At 42.4% G+C, this 25,105-nt stretch overlaps 1 protein-coding gene across 1 annotated transcript in view; it reads left to right on the top strand.

Annotated features, from left to right (window-relative positions):
* Positions 1–25,105, top strand: part of ENTREP2 (endosomal transmembrane epsin interactor 2) — a 638,923-nt gene that overhangs the window by 501,241 nt on the left and 112,577 nt on the right. The window lies entirely within an intron of this gene.

Here is a 25,105-nt window from a genome sequence, read left to right on the forward strand (position 1 = left end):
CAAATTCAAGAACTCATTTGTGTGCAGTTATTTAAGATGTTATAAATAAGGGCACCGAACAGAAATATCGCAATGGTTTTTTTTTTTTTAATTCTTTATAGAGTATGATTTGAGGTAAGTGATGAGCAAATCAATTTGTAACAAACTGGTTTTGACCTGAATTTCACAAAAGGATTTGATGAAACCATTTTATTGCCAAAATCTCGTTTTGTTAAGCCCTTTTTTTGCACTGAAATCAGAGAAAGAGATTGGTGGCAATGGAGATAGTAATGATTCCTGCTAATGTGTAGCCCCAACATCCAAAAAGTCTGCCCCAGATAGACCTGGGGGAAGCTAGTGGGTGAGGAGAGTGGCAGTGGTGGCATTTGCAGGCACTAGAGACGAGTGAATAGTGTTCGATCGAATACCTCGCTTTGCATAGTTATTGGTGTACTCGGTCGAATACCACATGGTAAATATTCGAATCCCCTTCCACCTTCCCTGGCGCATTTTTTTTTTTTTACAACAATAACTATGCAGGGGAGGTATTCAATCGAAACTACTCGCTGAACTCTAGCAGGCACATTTCCTGCCAAACAACAGATCCGTAACAATGTGCAAGCAGAAAATTAAATGTGGCTGTGCAGGAACAAAAGTAGATACTATGTTTCTCCATGCTCACATGAAAAGGCATCACCAGCTAATTTGGCAAAATGAAATTGACAGTGGCAGGGAAAGTGAGCAAGAATGTTCTACTCCTTGGCCCCATGATCTTCCTTGTAGGCCACATCCACACTTAGCACAGGGTTGTTGGTACATATAACACCACACATCTTATGTCTCTCTTTCCATCCATTGAAAGTTGGGAGGTAAGTGAATGGTTACACTAGTAGTTTGTATACACTATTTATCATATGTTTTTCATAGACCTACTGTCACATAACCTCAGCTGTGTTTGCCTTTGAGACCTGGAAACGGGCTAGATAGAGTCTTAGGTTCCCTGACCGAGTCATACACTATGTTTTAAGCCAATTTAAGCTCTGATTTGTGACAAACTTATTCGACTCGAAACAAGTCTTTGGACTAAACCACCTGACCTTGAAAATATACTAATCTCCAGAGGTTTGCCCATTTGTAAATCTATAAAATACAGAAATATGCAAGGATGTCTTGTTATTTTGTGCCTGAAGTCAAGGTTTATTTATTTCCCTGTTTTTTTCTAAATAAACCAGTTTGCGGCATGTGTTGTGTCCCTGTCTTGACTGTTTGGGTCTGCACCACTGCTTCTACTGAGCTAACTTTGCCACAATAGGTATTTTAGGGTTTGTACAACATGAAATCAACACATTCTTCCCATTTACAAATTCATCTAAAAAAGTGTCACTTTAACTGTATTAATTGCAAAAGAATTGCATAATGGTCCAGTTGCACATAGTTCCTATATACTATATTAAATCAAAGCCTTAAAATGATTGTGGGTAGAGCCAATTACTTGTTATAGCATTTCTATTTTTTCTTTTTTATTTCTTTCCACTTTGAAGGTTATAAAACGAGCATTAAAATTAAGTAAATAAAATGGAAAAAAGTATTAATTACTGGTTGTAAGTGAAAGAGCTGAAGAAAAACATAATAAAGAGAAAATAAAATCTTGGTTACTGCTCTGTATGTTCTTCTAAGCTAATTGCTTCCTCTAAATTGCATAACAAGACAGCAGTTGGTTGATGTGCGCTCAGATGCATTGCTGTTCCTTCTGCCCATGATAATTCGAAACATCCAGAGACCACTTTGGTCGGCAAAAGAACCATTTACATATGTGATGTTTGTTTAGTCTCTTGCTTAAGAATTCTTATTGTCCAGCATCTGCCTTTATTGTCTTCACAATTATTGTAATTCTTCCGTAATCCCTGAGTACAGTTTAGTAGAATCTAAATGAGGGCTTCTTTTCTTGGTTGCAGGCAATTTTTCTTATTCCAGTGCATGTTGCCATCCCAGTGGATCCTGTGTTCACCAGTTGTTGCATCTGTTCAGAGGCCACTTTGCACACATTGCTGATTTTTAAGCAGTAGACAATAAGAATGATTTTGAAGAATATTTTTTCTACCTTTGTCATTTATTATAACATTTTATTAGAGTTGTTGTCTTTCCATATTGTACAACTATCCGTATTATAATATATATATATATATATATATATATATATATAAATAAGTAAAATTCTGAGACCTCCCTCACTAATTAAGTTATTAAGAGCAATGTATTAATTTCTCAGAGAAAAAAAAGGAGAAACATAAAAAAACAACAATACTAAAATGAGGTATAGCAGTGAACAGCAGAGGTTCCAAATTAGAATTGAATCATATTTACAATTGTCAGACTTCTTTTACATGTACTTTTTAAACCTTTATTTCTTAAAAAAGCATTATGGGTTTTTTTTTTATATTTTGTGTGGCATTGTTCCAATTTGCTAGTTATTTGCCACATTCTGGCATTTGTTTATATGGAGAAATCTTTGGGAAAACTACTAGAAAAAACATGCTACACCTGGTGCATGCTGCAAAAAAATATGCCACTGACAAAAAAACACAGACTTCAAATACTGCAAACAAAAATGTAATCTTTTGTAATATATTTCATGCTTTATTATAAAGTAGCATCTCCTTGGTTATCTCCTTTTGTATTTTTTATTTTAAATACAAAAATATCACACAATTACACAATTAACACATTAGTTACTAATACAGATGCAAAATCATAAATAAATGAATAATTAAATTATTTCAAAAAAATCCTTTTTTATTCAAAGAGTACATATTCTGTTCACACAGACCATAACTTCAGTTGCTGGGTTTTTTTGTTTTTTTTTTGTGTGTTTTGTTTAAATATGCTGTTAACTTCTGGAGTAACCCCAGCAGATAACATGAACCCAGCAGGTAACCGGCCAAATTTACTTACCAATCCCTGTTCTCACTGTCTTTTTACTTCCTGTTCTGCACTCAAATGAGCCTGTTATTTTAGGGGTTCAGTAAACATAACATGACACCAGAAAACTATTCCGCAAATTCTGCCCTCCAAAAGCCAAATACAAATACCATTCTTTCCATTCTGATCTCTGCCATGTACCCATACAACCTTGTATAGTCACATGTGGGGTGTTGCCCGTATTTTTCATCTCCACATCCAAATTGTAATAAAATCTTTGAGGCTAAGGCCCCACTTAGCATCCCGCAGCTCTTTTCACAGAAAATCTACCTCACATTTTTTTGGATGCGGTTTTTGTGTGCGATTTTGACGCGGAATTGACAGAAAAAGAACTCAAAAAACGTGAGGCGTTTTTCAAAACTAATTCATGGCCACATTCAAAAAACACCTCTAAGAAACGCTTCAAAAAACGCCTGAAAAAATGTGTCAAAAAACACTTCATAAACGCCACACAAATTTTACTGAGCGGTTTTTTTCCTGACCAAAATACTGACCAAAAAACTCAGTGTAAACTCAGCCTTAGCTGCTGAAATTTCCATGTATCTTCATGGCATAGTTGGCTTCTATCAGCATACTAAATTAGATAAATATATACAGTACTGTGCAAAAGTTGTAGACATTTGTGGAAAAAATACTGCTTTCAATAAAATGAAGTGTTGCTAGTTAATTACCAAAATAGAATAAACAAGAAAATCTAAATCTCATCAATATAATATAGTGTTACCACCCTTTGGAGGAGGAGTCTTGGAAGTGATGATATGGCCCCCCTCTGATCTCAACTACATAGAGTCTGCCTGGGATTACATGGAGAGAGCAAGCCTATTTCCAAAGAAGATCTGTGCTTAGTTCTTCAAGATGTTTGGAACAACCTAACCACTGAGTTCCTTCAGAAACAGAGAGTGCAATTATACCTAGAAGAATTGATGCCATTTAATTCTAAAGCCCCAAATAAGGAAACACATCCGGGTTATTTTCAAAGCGTTTTGTTATTGCATTTTCACAGAGTTTTTGCCCTTATTATACCTATAAGGAAAACGCTAGTGTTTCCACAAGTATAATCGACATGATGCGATTTACAAAAACACTCCCATTTTGAAAACACAGTTTTTCTGCTTTGGATTTTTTTTCTGCAATGTTGGGTGGGACTAGCCAGAATCCCATTCACTTTGCAGTTACTCTAAAACACAGTATTGTCGCAACGTAGGGCTTCAGCTTAAAAGGCAAATGGTGTCCGCACCAAATATTGATTTTTAGATTTCTATTTTGTTCATTAACTTATTTTTTAAAATTGATAAAGAGTAAACTATTAATACTTTTTGAAAGAGTTCTTACTTTCTGTCATTTTTTCCATACCTGCCTAAAACTTCTCAGCATTTATATATGTGTATATGAACGTAGATAGAATCATCTATCTATATATATAAATATATATTAGATTAGAATTTGCATACCATGTTTCCAGTACATCCAGAACTCAGTAGTATCAAACATTCCTTTACTCTTCTTTTAATTGCTGAAACCTAATTAGACATTACAGGCTGCCTGCTCTCATTTCTGTTACATGGCGGAGAGTGGAAATATATTTTCTTTTTTTCAGCATGATGAGAGACCTACTTAAAGACCAGACGTTTTTGTAATGGGACTTCATATTAATACACCTGAAAATGTAGTGTACAACTATGAAACACAATGGCCTGGATGACTATTATTATTTCTAGTTATTATAGCACAATTGTACAAGATTTAACTGTCTTTGTAAGGATAAATCTTGTTGAAGGGGAAGCTTTATCATTTTAGCCACTTGAATTGAAATAGTCTATCACAATTCCTGAATATAATGTTAATGGGGTCATTTTGATATTAACCTGCGGGCCTTCATGGTGTTTTAAACTCCATATTTATCTTGGAGACCCATCATCAGAATGCAGGATATTATTGTAGCAGTGTCTATTCTGTCAGTGGGTTGCAGTCCTAAGCAAGGTAAGATCACCTGCACTACCTTGTGGAGAACTTCCCAATAGTCACTATTCTCTGTACCAAGGCGTAGTAACTTGGACCAATGGTGGTGCTCAGCAGTATAGCTATATATGAGATAGCATTACCCATTGTGGTGTGCACATGCTCACTTTAACATTATCCAATCAGTCCTGGCAAATTCAGAATGTGTCTACAGCAAAGAAGAACAATAACACCCAGTTTAAACATAGTTAAAAATTTCCACAGGGAATAACAGAGAAAAACCAACATGCATAGTTCAAAAACAAAGGCAATATAGAACTGGCATATTGGACTCTAATGGTTCGGTCAAAATGTAGAACCTCCCATTTATATATAAAGTAAATACAGCAGTAATGCAAAAGGGGCATTCACACTGCCATTGTTAATGTCTGTTGCTGTCGTCTGTCATAGACAGAATTGGACATTAGACCGATTCTGTGTCCAGTCCCATTGGCACTAATGTAAACAACATGACGGACACTATCTTCCGTCATGTTTGTTTACTTATAACGAAAAATGGAAGTCATGCATACAGGGCTTTATCTTCTGTTACAAAGGTAAACTAACATGATGGCCGATAGCGTCTGTCATGTTGTTTACATTTGTGTCAATAGGAACGGACACACAAGCGGTCTGTGAATGTTCTCTGCAACAGTTTAATGTCCGTTGCTGTCATCCTATGATGGAAGATAGCAACAGACATTAACTGTAGTATGACACCCCCTAAGTGCTCTTTATACAGTGTTTTTGAGCATGTGTTTACTTATGTAACTTTGGATATGCTGTCTAATATTTGCTTTATACATTCTGTTGTACACATGTGGGTGTGGCTTACTTTTTTATATATTCACTACTATTCCCTTCTGTCCAAGACTAATTTCATTATTAGAGAGTATATATGTCTAATCTCCATTCATGTTCTCACTGTTTGTGTAGAGTATTTCTTAGCACCCTTTACAGATTGTTGTGGAATCCCTTCTCACCATATGCTCCAAAGTTGTTATTTTATCTGGAATACGAGTATGTTCTAAAACAGACATTTTAGGAGAGGTAAAAGTCCTCTTTAAAGGAAGTCTGTCATCAGGATCATCATAGTAAACTAACCACACAGTACTGTAGGGCACTTTGGACTGATTAAAATTGTACCTTTGTTATTATTATTAGAGATGAGCGAACACTAAAATGTTCGAGGTTCGAAATTCGATTCGAACAGCCGCTCAATGTTCGTGTGTTCGAACGGGTTTCGAACCCCATTATAGTCTATGGGGAACAGATACTCGTTAAGGGGGAAACCCAAATCCGTGTCTGGAGGGTCACCAAGTCCACTATGACACCCCAGGAAATGATGCCAACACCTCTGGAATGACACTGGGACAGCAGGGGAAGCATGTCTGGGGGCATCTAACACACCAAAGACCCTCTATTACCCCAACATCACAGCCTAACAACTACACACTTTACACACTCAATACCACCTCTCTGACAGTAGGAAAACACCTTGAAACATGTGTATTTGGCACTTGCAGTGAGGAGAGCTTGTCACCAGCAGTGAATTTGGCCCTTGTAGTAAGTTGAGGTTGGCACCAACATTTGTTTTGAAAATCAGGGTGGATTGAGCCTCTAACCAGCAGAGTTTGGGCAAATTCATGGTGGAGGGAGCCTCTAAAAACCCCAGTTTGGACCAATTCATGGTGGAGGGAGCCTCTAACCAGCCCAGTGTGGGCAAATTCATGGTGGAGGGAGCCTCTAACCAGCCCAGTTTGGACCAATTCATGGTGGAGGGAGCCTCTAAACAGCCCAGTTTGGGCAAATTCATGGTGGAGGGAGCCTCTAAAAAACCCAGTTTGGACCAATTCATGGTGGAGGGAGCCTCTAACCAGCCCAGTTTGGACCAATTAATGGTGGAGGGAGCCTCTAAACAGCCCAGTTTGGGCAAATTCATGGTGGAGGGAGCCTCTAACCAGCCCAGTTTGGACCAATTAATGGTGGAGGGAGCCTCTAAAAACCCCAGTTTGGACCAATTCATGGTGGAGGGAGCCTCTAACCAGCCCAGTTTGGGCAAATTCATGGTGGAGGGAGCCTCTAAACAGCCCAGTTTGGGCAAATTCATGGTGGAGGGAGCCTCTAACCAGCCCAGTTTGGACCAATTAATGGTGGAGGGAGCCGCTAAACAGCCCAGTTTGGACCAATTCATGGTGGAGGGAGCCTCTAAAAACCCCAGTTTGGACCAATTCATGGTGGAGGGAGCCTCTAAAAAACCCAGTTTGGACCAATTCATGGTGGAGGGAGCCTCTAACCAGCCCAGTTTGGACCAATTAATGGTGGAGGGAGCCTCTAAACAGCCAAGTTTGGACCAATTCATGGTGGAGGGAGCCTCTAAAAACCCCAGTTTGGACCAATTCATGGTGGAGGGAGCCTCTAACCAGCCCAGTTTGGGCAAATTCATGGTGGAGGGAGCCTCTAAACAGCCCAGTTTGGGCAAATTCATGGTGGAGGGAGCCTCTAACCAGCCCAGTTTGGACCAATTAATGGTGGAGGGAGCCGCTAAACAGCCCAGTTTGGACCAATTCATGGTGGAGGGAGCCTCTAAAAACCCCAGTTTGGACCAATTCATGGTGGAGGGAGCCTCTAAAAAACCCAGTTTGGACCAATTCATGGTGGAGGGAGCCTCTAACCAGCCCAGTTTGGACCAATTAATGGTGGAGGGAGCCTCTAAAAACCCCAGTTTGGACCAATTCATGGTGGAGGGAGCCTCTAACCAGCCCAGTTTGGACCAATTAATGGTGGAGGGAGCCTCTAACCAGCCCAGTTTGGACCAATTCATGGTGGAGGGAGCCTCTAACCAGCCCAGTTTGGGCAAATTCATGGTGGAGGGAGCCTCTAAACAGCCCAGTTTGGACCAATTCATGGTGGAGGGAGCCTCTAAAAAAAACCCAGTTTGGACCAATTCATGGTGGAGGGAGCCTCTAAACAGCCCAGTTTGGGCAAATTCATGGTGGAGGGAGCCTCTAACCAGCCCAGTTTGGACCAATTAATGGTGGAGGGAGCCGCTAAACAGCCCAGTTTGGACCAATTCATGGTGGAGGGAGCCTCTAAAAACCCCAGTTTGGACCAATTCATGGTGGAGGGAGCCTCTAAAAAACCCAGTTTGGACCAATTCATGGTGGAGGGAGCCTCTAACCAGCCCAGTTTGGACCAATTAATGGTGGAGGGAGCCTCTAAAAACCCCAGTTTGGACCAATTCATGGTGGAGGGAGCCTCTAACCAGCCCAGTTTGGGCAAATTCATGGTGGAGGGAGCCTCTAAACAGCCCAGTTTGGACCAATTCATGGTGGAGGGAGCCTCTAAAAAACCCAGTTTGGACCAATTCATGGTGGAGGGAGCCTCTAAACAGCCCAGTTTGGGCAAATTCATGGTGGAGGGAGCCTCTAACCAGCCCAGTTTGGACCAATTCATGGTGGAGGGAGCCTCTAACCAGCCCAGTTTGGGCAAATTCATGGTGGAGGGAGCCTCTAAACAGCCCAGTTTGGACCAATTCATGGTGGAGGGAGCCTCTAAAAAAAACCCAGTTTGGACCAATTCATGGTGGAGGGAGCCTCTAAACAGCCCAGTTTGGGCAAATTCATGGTGGAGGGAGCCTCTAACCAGCCCAGTTTGGACCAATTAATGGTGGAGGGAGCCTCTAAACAGCCAAGTTTTGGGAAATTCATGGTGGAGGGAGCCTCTAACCAGCCCAGTTTGGACCAATTCATGGTGGAGGGAGGCTCTAAACAGCCCAGTTTGGGCAAATTCATGGTGGAGGGAGCCTCTAAAAAACCCAGTTTGGACCAATTCATGGTGGAGGGAGCCTCTAACCAGCCCAGTTTGGACCAATTAATGGTGGAGGGAGCCTCTAAACAGCCAAGTTTGGACCAATTCATGGTGGAGGGAGCCTCTAAAAACCCCAGTTTGGACCAATTCATGGTGGAGGGAGCCTCTAACCAGCCCAGTTTGGGCAAATTCATGGTGGAGGGAGCCTCTAAACAGCCCAGTTTGGGCAAATTCATGGTGGAGGGAGCCTCTAACCAGCCCAGTTTGGACCAATTCATGGTGGAGGGAGCCTCTAAAAACCCCAGTTTGGACCAATTCATGGTGGAGGGAGCCTCTAAACAGCCCAGTTTGGGCAAATTCATGGTGGAGGGAGCCTCTAACCAGCAGAGTTGGTGGAAATCAGGGTGGAGGGAGCCTCTAACCAGCAGAGTTGGGGGAAATCAGGGTGGAGGGAGCCTAGTATTAGCAGAATTGTGCAACGCTTATGGTGGATGAGTATGAGGATGCGGAGGAATTGGAGAGGTTGAGTACAGACATGGAGTTTCATGTTGGGGTGCTTTACACAGGTGGGCACAAAAATGACGGCTCTACCCAGTGGTGGTTCATTTTTATCAAAGTGAGCCGGTCGGCACTCTCAGCTGACAGACGGGTGCGCTTGTCAGTGATGATGCCACCGGCTGCACTGAACACCCTCTCAGATAGGACGCTGGCGGCAGGACAGGACAGCACCTCCAAGGCATATAGGGCAAGTTCAAGCCACAGGTCCAACTTCGACACCCAATACGTGTAGGGCGCAGAGGGGTCGGAGAGGACAGGGCTGTGGTCGGAAAGGTATTCCCGCAACATGCGCCTATACTTCTCACGCCTGGTGACACTAGGACCCTCCGTGGCGGCACTTTGGCGAGGGGGTGCCATCAAGGTGTCCCAGACCTTAGACAGTGTGCCCCTCGTTTGTGTGGACCGGTGAGAACTTGGTTGCCTACTGGAGGAACTACCCTCCCTGCCGCCAACGTCACATGCTGGAAACATCTCCATCATATTCTGCACCAATTGCCTGTGGCAAGCATTGATGCGATTGGCCCTCCCCTCTACCAGAATAAAAGACGAGATGTTGTTTTTATACCGGGGGTCAAGGATAGCAAAGATCCAGTACTGGTTGTCCTCCATGATTTTGACAATACGCTTGTCGGTTGTAAAGCACCCCAACATGAACTCAGCCATGTCTGCCACAGTGTTAGTTGGCATGACTCCTCTGGCCCCACCGGAAAGTTCAATCTCCATTTCCTCCTCATCCTCCATGTCTACCCATCCGCGCTGCAACAATGGGACGATTCGAAGTTGCCCGGAAGCCTCCTGTATCACCATCACATCATCGGACAACTCTTCTTCCTCCTCCTCCTCCTCCTCCTCCTCCATTAAACGCAGTGAAGCGAACAGATGTGTGGACCTACTCTCCAGCTGTGACGGATCGGATGCTATCCCTAACTCCTCTGTGTGATCTGAGTTATCCCTGATGTCAATCAGGGATTCTCTCAGAACACACAAGAGCGGGATTGTAAGGCTCACCATCGCATCCTCAGAGCTCACCCTCCTTGTGGACTCCTCAAAGACCTGTAGGATGTCACAAAGGTCTCTCATCCATGGCCACTCATGGATGTGAAACTGAGGCAGCTGACTTTGTGGCACCCTAGGGTTTTGTAGCTGGTATTCCATCAAAGGTCTCTGCTGCTCAACCACTCTATTCAACATCTGAAACGTTGAGTTCCAGCGTGTGGGGACGTCGCACAAAAGCCGGTGTTGTGGCACATGCAGGCGTTGCTGGAGAGATTTTAAGCTAGCAGCGGCTACTGTCGACTTGCGAAAGTGGGCGCACATGCGCCGCACTTTCACCAGTAGCTCTGGAACATTGGGGTAGCTCTTTAGGAAACGTTGCACCACTAGGTTGAAGACGTGGGCCAGGCATGGAACATGTTGGAGTCCGGCAAGCTCCAGAGCTGCTACCAGGTTCCGGCCGTTATCACAAACGACCATGCCTGGGCCCAGGTGCAGCGGCTCAAACCATATTGCCGTCTCATCGAGGAGGGCATCCCTCACCTCGGAGGCAGTGTGCTGTCTGTCCCCCAAGCTGATCAGCTTCAGCACAGCCTGCTGACGTCTACCAACGCCAGTGCTGCAACGTTTCCAACTCGTAGCTGGGGTCAATCTAACAGCGGAGGAGGAGGCGGTGGCGGAGGAGGAGGCGGTGGCGGAGGAGGAGGCGGTAGAGGAGGAGGAGGAGGGGGGTGTTCTTCTCGTGTCCCTGCCAGGAATGTTAGGCGGGGAGACGAGGTACACCGGGCCAGTTTGGGAAGCAGTCCCAGCCTCAACTACATTCACCCAGTGTGCCGTCAGTGAAATGTAGCGTCCCTGTCCGCATGCACTTGTCCACGCGTCGGTGGTCAAGTGGACCTTTGTGCAAAGCGCGGAACTAAGGGCCCGCCTGATGTTGAGTGACACGTGCTGGTGCAAGGCGGGGACGGCACACCGGGAGAAGTAGTGACGGCTAGGGACGGCATAGCGAGGTGCCGCAGTTGCCATCAGGTCCAGGAAGGCGGGAGTTTCAACAAGCCGGAACGCCAACATCTCCTGGGCCAGCAGTTTAGCGATGTTGGCGTTCAAGGCTTGCGCGTGTGGGTGGTTAGCAGTGTATTTCTGCCGCCGCTCCAATGTCTGAGAGATGGTGGGTTGTTGTAAAGAAACGCCTGATGGTGCCTTTGATGGTGCAGGAGAAGGAGATAAGACAGGACCAGGGGAGGATGAGGTAGAAGTCAACAAAGTGGCAGAGGCAGATGAAGTGGTGTCCTGGCTCGTCCTCTGGAGTGCATCGCCAGCACAGTCAGCAGTGGCAGTGGCAGAGGCAGTGGCAGAGGCAGTGGCAGTGGCGTGAACGGCAGGCGGCCTTTGTCCTGCCGTTGCTGCCTGCCACTGATTCCAGTGCTTGGATTCCAAATGACGGCGCATTGAAGTGGTGGACAGGTTGCTCTTCTTCCCTAATCAATTTCGAGAGGCAAATTGTGCAGACAACACTATATCTGTCCTCGGCGCATTCCTTGAAAAAACTCCACACCTTCGAGAAACGTGCCCTCGAGGTGGGAGTTTTTCGGGGCTGGGTACGAACTGGAACATCTTGGGAGATTCCGGGTGTGGCCTGGCTTCGCCTAAGCTGCTGACCTCTGCCTCTGCCTCTAGCTACCCTTTTTGGTGCTGCACCTGCCTCAACATCCACACTACTTTCCCCACTTGACATCCCCCTTGTCCAGGTCGGGTCAGTGTCCTCATCATCCACCACTTCCTCTTCCAACTCCTGTCTCATCTCCTCCTCCCGCACAATGCGCCGGTCAACTGGATGCCCTGACGGCAACTGCGTCACATCATCGTCGATGAGGGTGGGTTGCTGGTCATCCACCACCAAATCGAACGGAGATGGAGGAGACTCTAGTGTTTGAGCATCTGGACACAGATGCTCCTCTGTTAGGTTCGTGGAATCGTGACGTGGAGAGGCAGGTTGAGGGACAATGAAAGGAGCGGAGAACAGCTCTGGGGAGCAGGGACAGTTTGGGTTATTGTTCTGTAAAGCTTCGGAATTTTGGGAGGAAGGAAGACAAGACTGTTGGGTAATAGGAGGAGAGGAGGCAGAGTCTGACTGGCTGCTGGACAATGTGCTGTAAGCGTTCTCTGACAGCCATTGCAAGACCTGTTCCTGGTTCTCGGGCCTACTAAGGTTTGTACCCTGCAGTTTAGTTAATGTGGCAAGCAACCCTGGCACTGTGGAGTGGCGCAATGCTTGCTGCCCCACAGGAGTAGGCACGGGACGCCCTGTGGCTTCACTGCTACCTTGCTCCCCAGAACCATTCCCCCGACCTCGCCCACGGCCTCGTCCACGTCCCTTTCCGGGAGCCTTGCGCATTTTGAATTCCTAGTTAGAAATTGGCACTGTATACCAGTAGTAAAAATTGTGGGTGCACGTAACCCCAATATATTCTTTGAATTACCAGTCAGAAACTGGCACTATATGGCAGTAGCAAGAAATGAGGGTATTTGTATTCCCAATATATTCTTTGAATTCCCAGTCAGACAATGGCACTGTATACCAGTAGTAAAAATTGTGGGTGCACGTAACCCCAATATATTCTTTGAATTACCAGTCAGACACTGGCACTATATGGCAGTAGCAAGAAATGAGGGTATTTGTATTCCCAATATATTCTTTGAATTCCCAGTCAGACAATGGCACTGTATACCAGTAGTAAAAATTGTGGGTGCACGTAACCACAATATATTCTTTGAATTACCAGTCAGAAACTGGCACTATATGGCAGTAGCAAGAAATGAGGGTATTTATAACCCCAATATATTCTTTGAATTCCCAGTCAGACAATGGCACTGTATACCAGTAGTAAAAATTGTGGGTGCACGTAACCCCAATATATTCTTTGAATTCCCAGTCAGACACTGGCACTATATGGCAGTAGCAAGAAATGAGGGTATTTGTATTCCCAATATATTCTTTGAATTCCCAGTCAGACAATGGCACTGTATACCAGTAGTAAAAATTGTGGGTGCACGTAACCCCAATATATTCTTTGAATTCCCAGTCAGACACTGGCACTATATGGCAGTAGCAAGAAATGAGGGTATTTGTATTCCCAATATATTCTTTGAATTCCCAGTCAGACAATGGCACTGTATACCAGTAGTAAAAATTGTGGGTGCACGTAACCCCAATATATTCTTTGAATTACCAGTCAGAAACTGGCACTATATGGCAGTAGCAAGAAATGAGGGTATTTGTATTCCCAATATATTCTTTGAATTCCCAGTCAGACAATGGCACTGTATACCAGTAGTAAAAATTGTGGGTGCACGTAACCCCAATATATTCTTTGAATTACCAGTCAGAAACTGGCACTATATGGCAGTAGCAAGAAATGAGGGTATTTGTATTCCCAATATATTCTTTGAATTCCCAGTCAGACAATGGCACTGTATACCAGTAGTAAAAATTGTGGGTGCACGTAACCCCAATATATTCTTTGAATTCCCAGTCAGACACTGGCACTATATGGCAGTAGCAAGAAATGAGGGTATTTGTATTCCCAATATATTCTTTGAATTCCCAGTCAGACAATGGCACTGTATACCAGTAGTAAAAATTGTGGGTGCACGTAACCCCAATATATTCTTTGAATTACCAGTCAGAAACTGGCACTATATGGCAGTAGCAAGAAATGAGGGTATTTGTATTCCCAATATATTCTTTGAATTCCCAGTCAGACAATGGCACTGTATACCAGTAGTAAAAATTGTGGGTGCACGTAACCCCAATATATTCTTTGAATTCCCAGTCAGACACTGGCACTATATGGCAGTAGCAAGAAATGAGGGTATTTGTATTCCCAATATATTCTTTGAATTCCCAGTCAGACAATGGCACTGTATACCAGTAGTAAAAATTGTGGGTGCACGTAACCCCAATATATTCTTTGAATTACCAGTCAGAAACTGGCACTATATGGCAGTAGCAAGAAATGAGGGTATTTGTATTCCCAATATATTCTTTGAATTCCCAGTCAGACAATGGCACTGTATACCAGTAGTAAAAATTGTGGGTGCACGTAACCCCAATATATTCTTTGAATTCCCAGTCAGACACTGGCACTATATGGCAGTAGCAAGAAATGAGGGTATTTGTATTCCCAATATATTCTTTGAATTCCCAGTCAGACAATGGCACTGTATACCAGTAGTAAAAATTGTGGGTGCACGTAACCCCAATATATTCTTTGAATTCCCAGTCAGACACTGGCACTATATGGCAGTAGCAAGAAATGAGGGTATTTGTATTCCCAATATATTCTTTGAATTCCCAGTCAGACAATGGCACTGTATACCAGTAGTAAAAATTGTGGGTGCACGTAACCCCAATATATTCTTTGAATTACCAGTCAGAAACTGGCACTATATGGCAGTAGCAAGAAATGAGGGTATTTGTATTCCCAATATATTCTTTGAATTCCCAGTCAGACAATGGCACTGTATACCAGTAGTAAAAATTGTGGGTGCACGTAACCCCAATATATTCTTTGAATTCCCAGTCAGACACTGGCACTATATGGCAGTAGCAAGAAATGAGGGTATTTGTATTCCCAATATATTCTTTGAATTCCCAGTCAGACAATGGCACTGTATACCAGTAGTAAAAATTGTGGGTGCACGTAACCCCAATATATTCTTTGAATTACCAGTCAGAAACTGGCACTATATGGCAGTAGCAAGAAATGAGGGTATTTGTATTCCCAATATATTCTTTGAATTCCCAGTCAGACAATGGCACTGTATACCAGTAGTAAAAATTGTGGGTGCACGTAACCCCAATATATTCTTTGAATTACCAGTCAGAAACTGGCACTATATGGCAGTAGCAAGAAATGAGGGTATTTGTATTCCCAATATATTCTTTGAATTCCCAGTCAGACAATGGCACTGTATACCAGTAGTAAAAATTGTGGGTGCACGTAACCACAATATATTCTTTGAATTACCAGTCAGAAACTGGCACTATATGGCAGTAGCAAGAAATGAGGGTATTTATAACCCCAATATATTCTTTGAATTCCCAGTCAGACAATGGCACTGTATACCAGTAGTAAAAATTGTGGGTGCACGTAACCCCAATATATTCTTTGAATTCCCAGTCAGACACTGGCACTATATGGCAGTAGCAAGAAATGAGGGTATTTGTATTCCCAATATATTCTTTGAATTCCCAGTCAGACAATGGCACTGTATACCAGTAGTAAAAATTGTGGGTGCACGTAACCCCAATATATTCTTTGAATTCCCAGTCAGACACTGGCACTATATGGCAGTAGCAAGAAATGAGGGTATTTGTATTCCCAATATATTCTTTGAATTCCCAGTCAGACAATGGCACTGTATACCAGTAGTAAATATTGTGGGTGCACGTAACCCCAATATATTCTTTGAATTACCAGTCAGAAACTGGCACTATATGGCAGTAGCAAGAAATGAGGGTATTTGTATTCCCAATATATTCTTTGAATTCCCAGTCAGACAATGGCACTGTATACCAGTAGTAAAAATTGTGGGTGCACGTAACCCCAATATATTCTTTGAATTACCAGTCAGAAACTGGCACTATATGGCAGTAGCAAGAAATGAGGGTATTTGTATTCCCAATATATTCTTTGAATTCCCAGTCAGACAATGGCACTGTATACCAGTAGTAAAAATTGTGGGTGCACGTAACCCCAATATATTCTTTGAATTACCAGTCAGAAACTGGCACTATATGGCAGTAGCAAGAAATGAGGGTATTTGTATTCCCAATATATTCTTTGAATTCCCAGTCAGACAATGGCACTGTATACCAGTAGTAAAAATTGTGGGTGCACGTAACCCCAATATATTCTTTGAATTCCCAGTCAGACACTGGCACTATATGGCAGTAGCAAGAAATGAGGGTATTTGTATTCCCAATATATTCTTTGAATTCCCAGTCAGACAATGGCACTGTATACCAGTAGTAAAAATTGTGGGTGCACGTAACCCCAATATATTCTTTGAATTACCAGTCAGAAACTGGCACTATATGGAAGTAGCAAGAAATGAGGGTATTTGTATTCCCAATATATTCTTTGAATTCCCAGTCAGACAATGGCACTGTATACCAGTAGTAAAAATTGTGGGTGCACGTAACCCCAATATATTCTTTGAATTCCCAGTCAGACACTGGCACTATATGGCAGTAGCAAGAAATGAGGGTATTTGTATTCCCAATATATTCTTTGAATTCCCAGTCAGACAATGGCACTGTATACCAGTAGTAAAAATTGTGGGTGCACGTAACCACAATATATTCTTTGAATTACCAGTCAGAAACTGGCACTATATGGCAGTAGCAAGAAATGAGGGTATTTATAACCCCAATATATTCTTTGAATTCCCAGTCAGACAATGGCACTGTATACCAGTAGTAAAAATTGTGGGTGCACGTAACCCCAATATATTCTTTGAATTCCCAGTCAGACACTGGCACTATATGGCAGTAGCAAGAAATGAGGGTATTTGTATTCCCAATATATTCTTTGAATTCCCAGTCAGACAATGGCACTGTATACCAGTAGTAAAAATTGTGGGTGCACGTAACCCCAATATATTCTTTGAATTACCAGTCAGAAACTGGCACTATATGGCAGTAGCAAGAAATGAGGGTATTTGTATTCCCAATATATTCTTTGAATTCCCAGTCAGACAATGGCACTGTATACCAGTAGTAAAAATTGTGGGTGCACGTAACCCCAATATATTCTTTGAATTACCAGTCAGAAACTGGCACTATATGGCAGTAGCAAGAAATGAGGGTATTTGTATTCCCAATATATTCTTTGAATTCCCAGTCAGACAATGGCACTGTATACCAGTAGTAAAAATTGTGGGTGCACGTAACCCCAATATATTCTTTGAATTCCCAGTCAGACACTGGCACTATATGGCAGTAGCAAGAAATGAGGGTATTTGTATTCCCAATATATTCTTTGAATTCCCAGTCAGACAATGGCACTGTATACCAGTAGTAAAAATTGTGGGTGCACGTAACCCCAATATATTCTTTGAATTACCAGTCAGAAACTGGCACTATATGGCAGTAGCAAGAAATGAGGGTATTTGTATTCCCAATATATTCTTTGAATTCCCAGTCAGACAATGGCACTGTATACCAGTAGTAAAAATTGTGGGTGCACGTAACCCCAATATATTCTTTGAATTACCAGTCAGAAACTGGCACTATATGGCAGTAGCAAGAAATGAGGGTATTTATAACCCCAATATATTCTTTGAATTCCCAGTGAGACAATGGCACTATATGGCAGTAGTAAAAATTGTGGGTGCACGTAACCCCAATATATTCTTTGAATTACCAGTCAGAAACTGGCACTATATGGCAGTAGCAAGAAATGAGGGTATTTGTATTCCCAATATATTCTTTGAATTCCCAGTCAGACAATGGCACTGTATACCAGTAGTAAAAATTGTGGGTGCACGTAACCCCAATATATTCTTTGAATTACCAGTCAGAAACTGGCACTATATGGCAGTAGCAAGAAATGAGGGTATTTATAACCCCAATATATTCTTTGAATTCCCAGTGAGACAATGGCACTGTATACCAGTAGTAAAAATTGTGGGTGCACGTAACCCCAATATATTCTTTGAATTACCAGTCAGAAACTGGCACTATATGGCAGTAGCAAGAAATGAGGGTATTTATAACCCCAATATATTCTTTGAATTCCCAGTGAGACAATGGCACTATATGGCAGTAGTAAAAATTGTGGGTGCACGTAACCCCAATATATTCTTTGAATTACCAGTCAGAAACTGGCACTATATGGCAGTAGCAAGAAATGAGGGTATTTGTATTCCCAATATATTCTTTGAATTCCCAGTCAGACAATGGCACTGTATACCAGTAGTAAAAATTGTGGGTGCACGTAACCCCAATATATTCTTTGAATTACCAGTCAGAAACTGGCACTATATGGCAGTAGCAAGAAATGAGGGTATTTATAACCCCAATATATTCTTTGAATTCCCAGTGAGACAATGGCACTATATGGCAGTAGTAAAAATTGTGGGTGCACGTAACCCCAATATATTCTTTGAATTACCAGTCAGACACTGGCACTATATGGCAGTAGCAAGAAATGAGGGTATTTATAACCCCAATATATTCTTTGAATTCCCAGTGAGACAATGGCACTATATGGCAGTAGTAAAAATTGTGGGTGTATATAGCCCCAATTCTATTGCTAGGGGACTTGCAGGGTATTTCTGGGGTGAAGGTGGGGGGGCACACCGTTGGAACGGGTATCGGGGTATATATCGGGTATACGGGAATACACTGACAGTGTATTCCATTCAGGATCCTGGGAAAGCTGGGTTGCGGCGATTGAGCCCGTCAGTGCCACGTTACACTGACAAGCTTCTCCCTGGAATTTAGCTCTTACAAGAGCTGTTGTGGTTGTCTTCTCCTTCCTATCCTAGCCTGTCCCTGCCTACCCAGAATCTAAGCCCTAGCTAGCTGGACGGAAACCTCCGTCCTCGGTGAATTGCAAGCTCAGAATGACGCGAAGCTGGGCGTCGCTGTTCTTTTAAATTAGAGGTCACATGTTTTCGGCAGCCAATGGGTTTTGCCTACTTTTTCAACGTCACCGGTGTCGTAGTTCCTGTCCCACCTACCCTGCGCTGTTATTGGAGCAAAAAAGGCGCCAGGGAAGGTGGGAGGGGAATCGAGTAATGGTGCACTTTACCACGCGGTGTTCGATTCGATTCGAACATGCCGAACAGCCTAATATCCGATCGAACATGAGTTCGATAGAACACTGTTCGCTCATCTCTAATTATTATCCTCTGCTTGTTTCCACCCCTTCTATTTTTAGCCTCTAAGTTATGATTGAAATGCTCTGCACAGATGTGAGGTTTCCCCTCAGCTTTAGAGGCTGTGCCATTGTCAGTCAAAATCAAATGGGAGGAAAAAAACTTTTGAGTGGCAGAACGCCAGGAATAAAGCCAGAACTCTTGAAAGTTAAGCTATCTCCAAAATAACACTTTAGGCTGCAGCTTAAACTTTAGGTCATAGATGAAATGAATGATAAGTCGATGCTGCCTAGAAGTTTTGCCTTGTAGTCTGGACCACCCCCACAGTTCAGACTACACAGTCAGAGTCCTGAAAACTACATCTTGTCTGTTGACTGTCATCCTAATCCAAAAAACCTTGCATTATGTTTCTTCTTTTTCTATCATTTCACCTTGCAACACATCAATTCTAATATGCTGCAGATAAAATCAGACATATTGCTGTATATCCTTACTACTAGTACATGTTACAGGGATTACACAAGAATAGCAGTGTAGATTGCACTAGACGAATGTGTTGTGTAATTGTCAAAACTCTCTTGGATGGAGCTTGGGACCTGTTATGGATAATGATCATTTTTCATGTATTTATCTGCAGTATGTTATGAAGGTGCAGTACTCATAAACAGACATGCGGTAAATCATTTACCTTCTAAATATTCATATATTACCAATGGATAAAAGTAAACTCCCCAAGGCATCCACACTTTAGCACAATAGTAAAATTAACATTTTTACATTGCTACGGTGAATGAGTTGCTTTGAACACTAGGGAAGTGTTTTACTGCTATTTCCAAATATTTTTGCAAAAGTAAAATTGCTTATCTTTATAAATAGATTGTTCTGTTCAGGATTTCTAATTTTGTCTGCAAATGACTTCTTGACCACTTACGATAGATGATAGTGCTGGTTCATAGTATCTAAAATGTAGAGAAGAAGGTAGGATAACAGTATGTTCTAGTTGATGTAAAAATTCCCATTCATGCAGTTCAATTTATATAGTTGTACTTTGTGTCGTTTTTATAACGCACAATATTTTGTGTCACTTTTTTCCATTGATTTCAATTTTGAAAATGTTGTGTTTCTGAAGTGTCAGAAACACAAAACATAATTACAGATTATTTTTTTTTATAACCTTTAAATGCCCCTACAATAATAACACAAATCTATATATTTAGTTTACTATTGTGTGCAAACAAGAAACAAATGTGCAGTATTTGTAGATAACAGCAACACAGAAAATAATGTACAATAAAGTGTAAGTTTTATTCATTCCAGTCCTTTTGACACCATATAACCTGAATTTAGGCTGACCTTGACAAAATCTTAGATCTGGGACTATTACGCAGCGCCCCCTACCAGCGCACCCTCCTCATTGAAAGAGCACCACCTGTTTTGTAAATGTCTCAAATGTCAGAGAAATGTTTCCGCTAAATGTCCATGTGTTTTCTATTCTGCAGGGATATTGATTAAACAATAGTTGGCTTATTTACGAAGTATAAAGTTCTCCGATTTGGCACCTAATCGTGCATGTTTAATATTGATCAGCACAAGTCTTGTCTGGTTTCAAGATTTTACAATACAATAGGGAGAAAAAAAGTCATGGACAATTCTCCCTTTCCTAACACTGAAGACTTACCCGATTGTTATTGACACATAGATGCTATAATAAAAGTAAGACAATATGTGTCACTGAAATAAAATTTCTGTTTAACCATGCGTTTAATAAAACAAAAGAACGGCCAAAATGTCAATATACCGTATAAGCATATAAAATATCAGTTGTTCACTCTCCGCCACACTCTGGAATTACTAGTAAAGTACACTTTATAAGTCACAGATGAGGGCTTTACAATGACAGTGTTTCATATTCATAATCTCTCCAATGAGGTTGAACTTTGAGAATATGTAAATACATGCTATAGACATCTGCATACAGAACATATGTAGGATACTTTATCATGAAGATTAAAAGCATCCTTAGCATTAATGTCTCCAGCACAAGCCCTCAGTGGGGTATAAATCAGACACATCTCTTCGGGGCTTTTGCAGCAAATTATTCCTTTTCTCAAAGTCATCTTTTTAGTATTAAATCCACACTATGAACTTTTGACTTTACTCATTACATGGAAAACAATTTGCCTTATCCTAAGAATTTATTATGGTAGACTAAGTTGAGAACTTTTGTTTTTTTTGTTTGTTCGGTACAGTAAAAAAAACACAATATGGGATAAGCGGATCTGTCATGTCGCTCATAATCCATCAATTAGCTCATGAGATCTATAGCAATTCTTTTGGCTCCAAGTTCATTTTCTTTAGTTAAGATGTTCATACACACTAGATTAAAGTCAGTCAAAGCTACCAATTTTGCAAGGGCCAGCAGATCATCTAATATTTAATGCCGTGGCTAGGGACATAAATACCATGGTAGCAGCAGAGGCAGCTGCCACAGGGACCAGGACACTAGGGGGCCCGGTGACAGCTGCTACCGCTGCAGATGTTTGTTTTTTTTTTTTTTTTAAATGGGCCGTTACCTGCTGGAGTAACTCCAGCAGGTAACGGGCCCTATTTACTGCCGCGCTGGGGGCTGCCTGATGATGGAGAGGAGCTGCCTCCTCCAAAGTCCATGTTTTAACTGTAGTAAAGCTAGCAACTGCTGCCTTTACTACTGCACCCAAGCAGGAGCCGCCTGTTGTCCGGGCCCCTGCCTCCCAGCACTTGCATAGTGACAGCGGACAAGAGAAACTTCTATCTCCTGCACACTGTCCCAAGGCCCTGTGCCGGCATCTATACTAGTAGATTGAAGGACCTGAGACATGACGTCATCAAAGGTCCTTTAATCTACTAACATAGACTCAGTGTCTTTTGTGTGGCCGAGCTACCCGGATTGTACAGGTCAGTGTACAATGGGGGAATGGGTTATAGGCTGTGAGGAAGAGGGGTACATGGGTGTGCAGGCTGTGAGTGAGAAAGTCTGCACTCCCATTCCTTCCTTTCTCACATACAGCCTGCACACTTATGTACCCCTCCTACTCACAGTCTGCACTCCCCATTCTGCCCTATGTGAGCAAGAAGAGGGAATGGGTGGTGTAGGCTGTGTATGAGAAAGAGGGGTACATGGGCATGCAGGCTGTGTGTGAGCAAAGAGGGTGACTTGGGGGCGCAGGCTGTGTGTGAGTGAGAAGAGGGAATGGGGGTGCAGGCTGTGGGTGAGCAAAAGTGTGGTGGAATGGGGGGTTCCCCCCTCCAGATCATCCTCTTTCTCACACACAGCTTGCACCCCCATTTCCCCTCTTGCTTATACACACCCTGCACCCCACGTCACCCTCTTATTCACAAACAGCCTGCATGCCCATGTACCACTCTTGGAGAGTGCCCCATGTCAAAAGTTTGCCACGGGGCCCCGCCATTCCTAGTTACGCCACTGGCTGTGGCCTGTCTTTTCCCCAACTGCAAGTATCTGGGGAAATAAGGATCTGTCTGATGCTTCATTCTTTTGTTCTTAGGACAGATAATCCACTGTTAGAGGCATCGGTCAGAGGCTTACCCCCTCTCCCCATTCAGAATACATGCTTTCTCAAGTTTGTGTAGGGGGTGTCTGGAGAACAAAAAATAGTTCATCCAATCGCGTTCTAAAGTTTGTTACCATCTCTTGTAAAGGGGCAGTTATCCTGTCCTTTGGCCTTGTTCACTCCTTCCTTTTAGTTGTGCTGTTTGTATAGGAAGACTTAAGCTAAGACTCCATATAGGGAACTACAACTAAAAAAAATGGGAAAAAGGTAGCGAAAATGGATTGTTTTTTTCTCCATAGCGTTTTTCATTTCATTTTCATTTTCCAATGTGGGAGATTAGCCCTAGATAGGTTCACACTCTCAAGCTCCATAGCAGTCAGAAGAGCTGCCATTCTGTGATTAGATATTAGCTTAATAAATCTATTTAGGATGACTCAAATTGATCACAAATTTTCCAAATGTTTCATATTTTGGTGGTTATGAAACTTTTGGGACTCATCCTGCATCTCAAAATGATAGATGCCATTTCACAGATCTGAAGACAGAGAATGAAGATCATATGACCTTAGCGCTCCTTCCAGCACAGCCCGTCATGAGGATCTATAAGTGTGAGTCACTGATCAGTCATAAAACACAGAAAGCTACTAATTAGAGATGAGCAAGTACTATTTGAAACTGCTGCACCCATAGGAATGAATGGACGCAGCTGGTACGCAGTCATTTCATTCCTATGGGTGCATGCTATTCAAAATTGCCCTTTCGAATAGTACTCGCTCATCTCTACTACTAATGTTTCCTTGCCATTATAGATCTTAAAAGCGGACGAATATGTGCAATAAGACCCTTTTTATTCAGGCCGAATACATTTGGATCTAATCAAAAGTGTTGACCAATTCCATTGAATTGGACCCAAAACACATTTTGGGAAAGTTCATAATCTCTAACGGTTATATATGACCACATTTCTAATAAGTGGCTGATATGTGCAGATGAATAGGAGTTGGCACTTACCATGTGATGGTTTTGACCCTTCTGAGATGTCTTCTTTAACGGTAAAGCCAACCTCTTTTTGTTCTAGACACTCCCCTGATTGTATGGACTTCTTTTCCAACCATAACCTGGTGGCTAGAAGAGCATACAACTATATATACAACCCAGGGAGTCGGCAGAACAGGACTGGAGAAACTTTATGTGTAAAGATAAAATAAGATAACTCTTTAATAGTCCCGCCATGGGGAAATTTGGTGTGTTGGAAAGGTGTCATAAGTATAGTAAGTCGCAGTTCGTATTGACAAAAACACCATAGTCTAAAGTTCATTTAAAATGGACAACCCCTTTAAGTTATCTGTTCAATGTTAAGTAACCTCAATATTGGATGTCACTGATTCTATTGTAGTAAATCCACATCTTGGATTGATTATTTTGAATTAAACCTTGAACAAAGTGTAGTGACACCAAGAAAGGTGCAAACTTCACATAAGGATGAAGAGCTGGATTAATAATCAAAATTCTCTTTTCATTAGCTTTTATAAAGAAATTATTGAGCACCAGAAAAATGTAAAAGTGTACAGGGTCGCTGGTTTTACCTTATTGTGGCAGATTTTTTAAGACCGACACTTACGCTAGGTACACACCTGCGTTCAGCACTCTGTTCTGTGCTTTCCGTCTTCTACATGCAAGAAGACGGAAAGCACAGACCGAGTCCAGCCGTGAGCGGTGGTGAGCGTTTTATGCTCTCCGCCGCGAAACCGTTTTTTAAAATTTGGACACAGAATACTGCATGTCCGACTCTGTGTCCGGATTAAAAAACCCGGTTTCGCGGCGGAGAGAGTAAAACGCTCACCGCCGCTCACGGCCGGACAGCTTTCTCACCCATTCAAATGAATAGGTGAGAAAGACTCCTGCAGGTTTCCGTCTCCTGCTCTGTTTTATGCAGGAAACGGAAACCTGCAGAACGGAGTGCCGGGCGCAGATGTGAACGAGCCCTTAGTGAAATGGCCTTAACTCATTCCTCCACTAGCATGAGATACACCAGAATCAATAATAAGATAAAATAAAAGACTCTGACTTCTTTATAATTCTGGTGTATCTTAGGTCTCTTGTGCCAGAAACAAAGCCTATGTCAGCTAGTTACTGGCACATATTCCAGCTTTACCAGTTTTCTGACACAAGTTAAACTACTTTCAGTCATTAACTGTTCTCTTGGCTGGACGTGTTGAGATATGCGTATCACAAATTAAGTTACCTTTCTGAAAATAACATGGTTTTGTGACAAGTTATCACGAAGTGATAAGCGAAAATGTTATTGTATTTGTGTCTATGTGTGAACACCAAGTGGAGGAGCGTAA

Source organism: Leptodactylus fuscus, chromosome 5 (assembly GCF_031893055.1).
Source record: "Leptodactylus fuscus isolate aLepFus1 chromosome 5, aLepFus1.hap2, whole genome shotgun sequence".
Taxonomy (NCBI): domain Eukaryota; kingdom Metazoa; phylum Chordata; class Amphibia; order Anura; family Leptodactylidae; genus Leptodactylus; species Leptodactylus fuscus.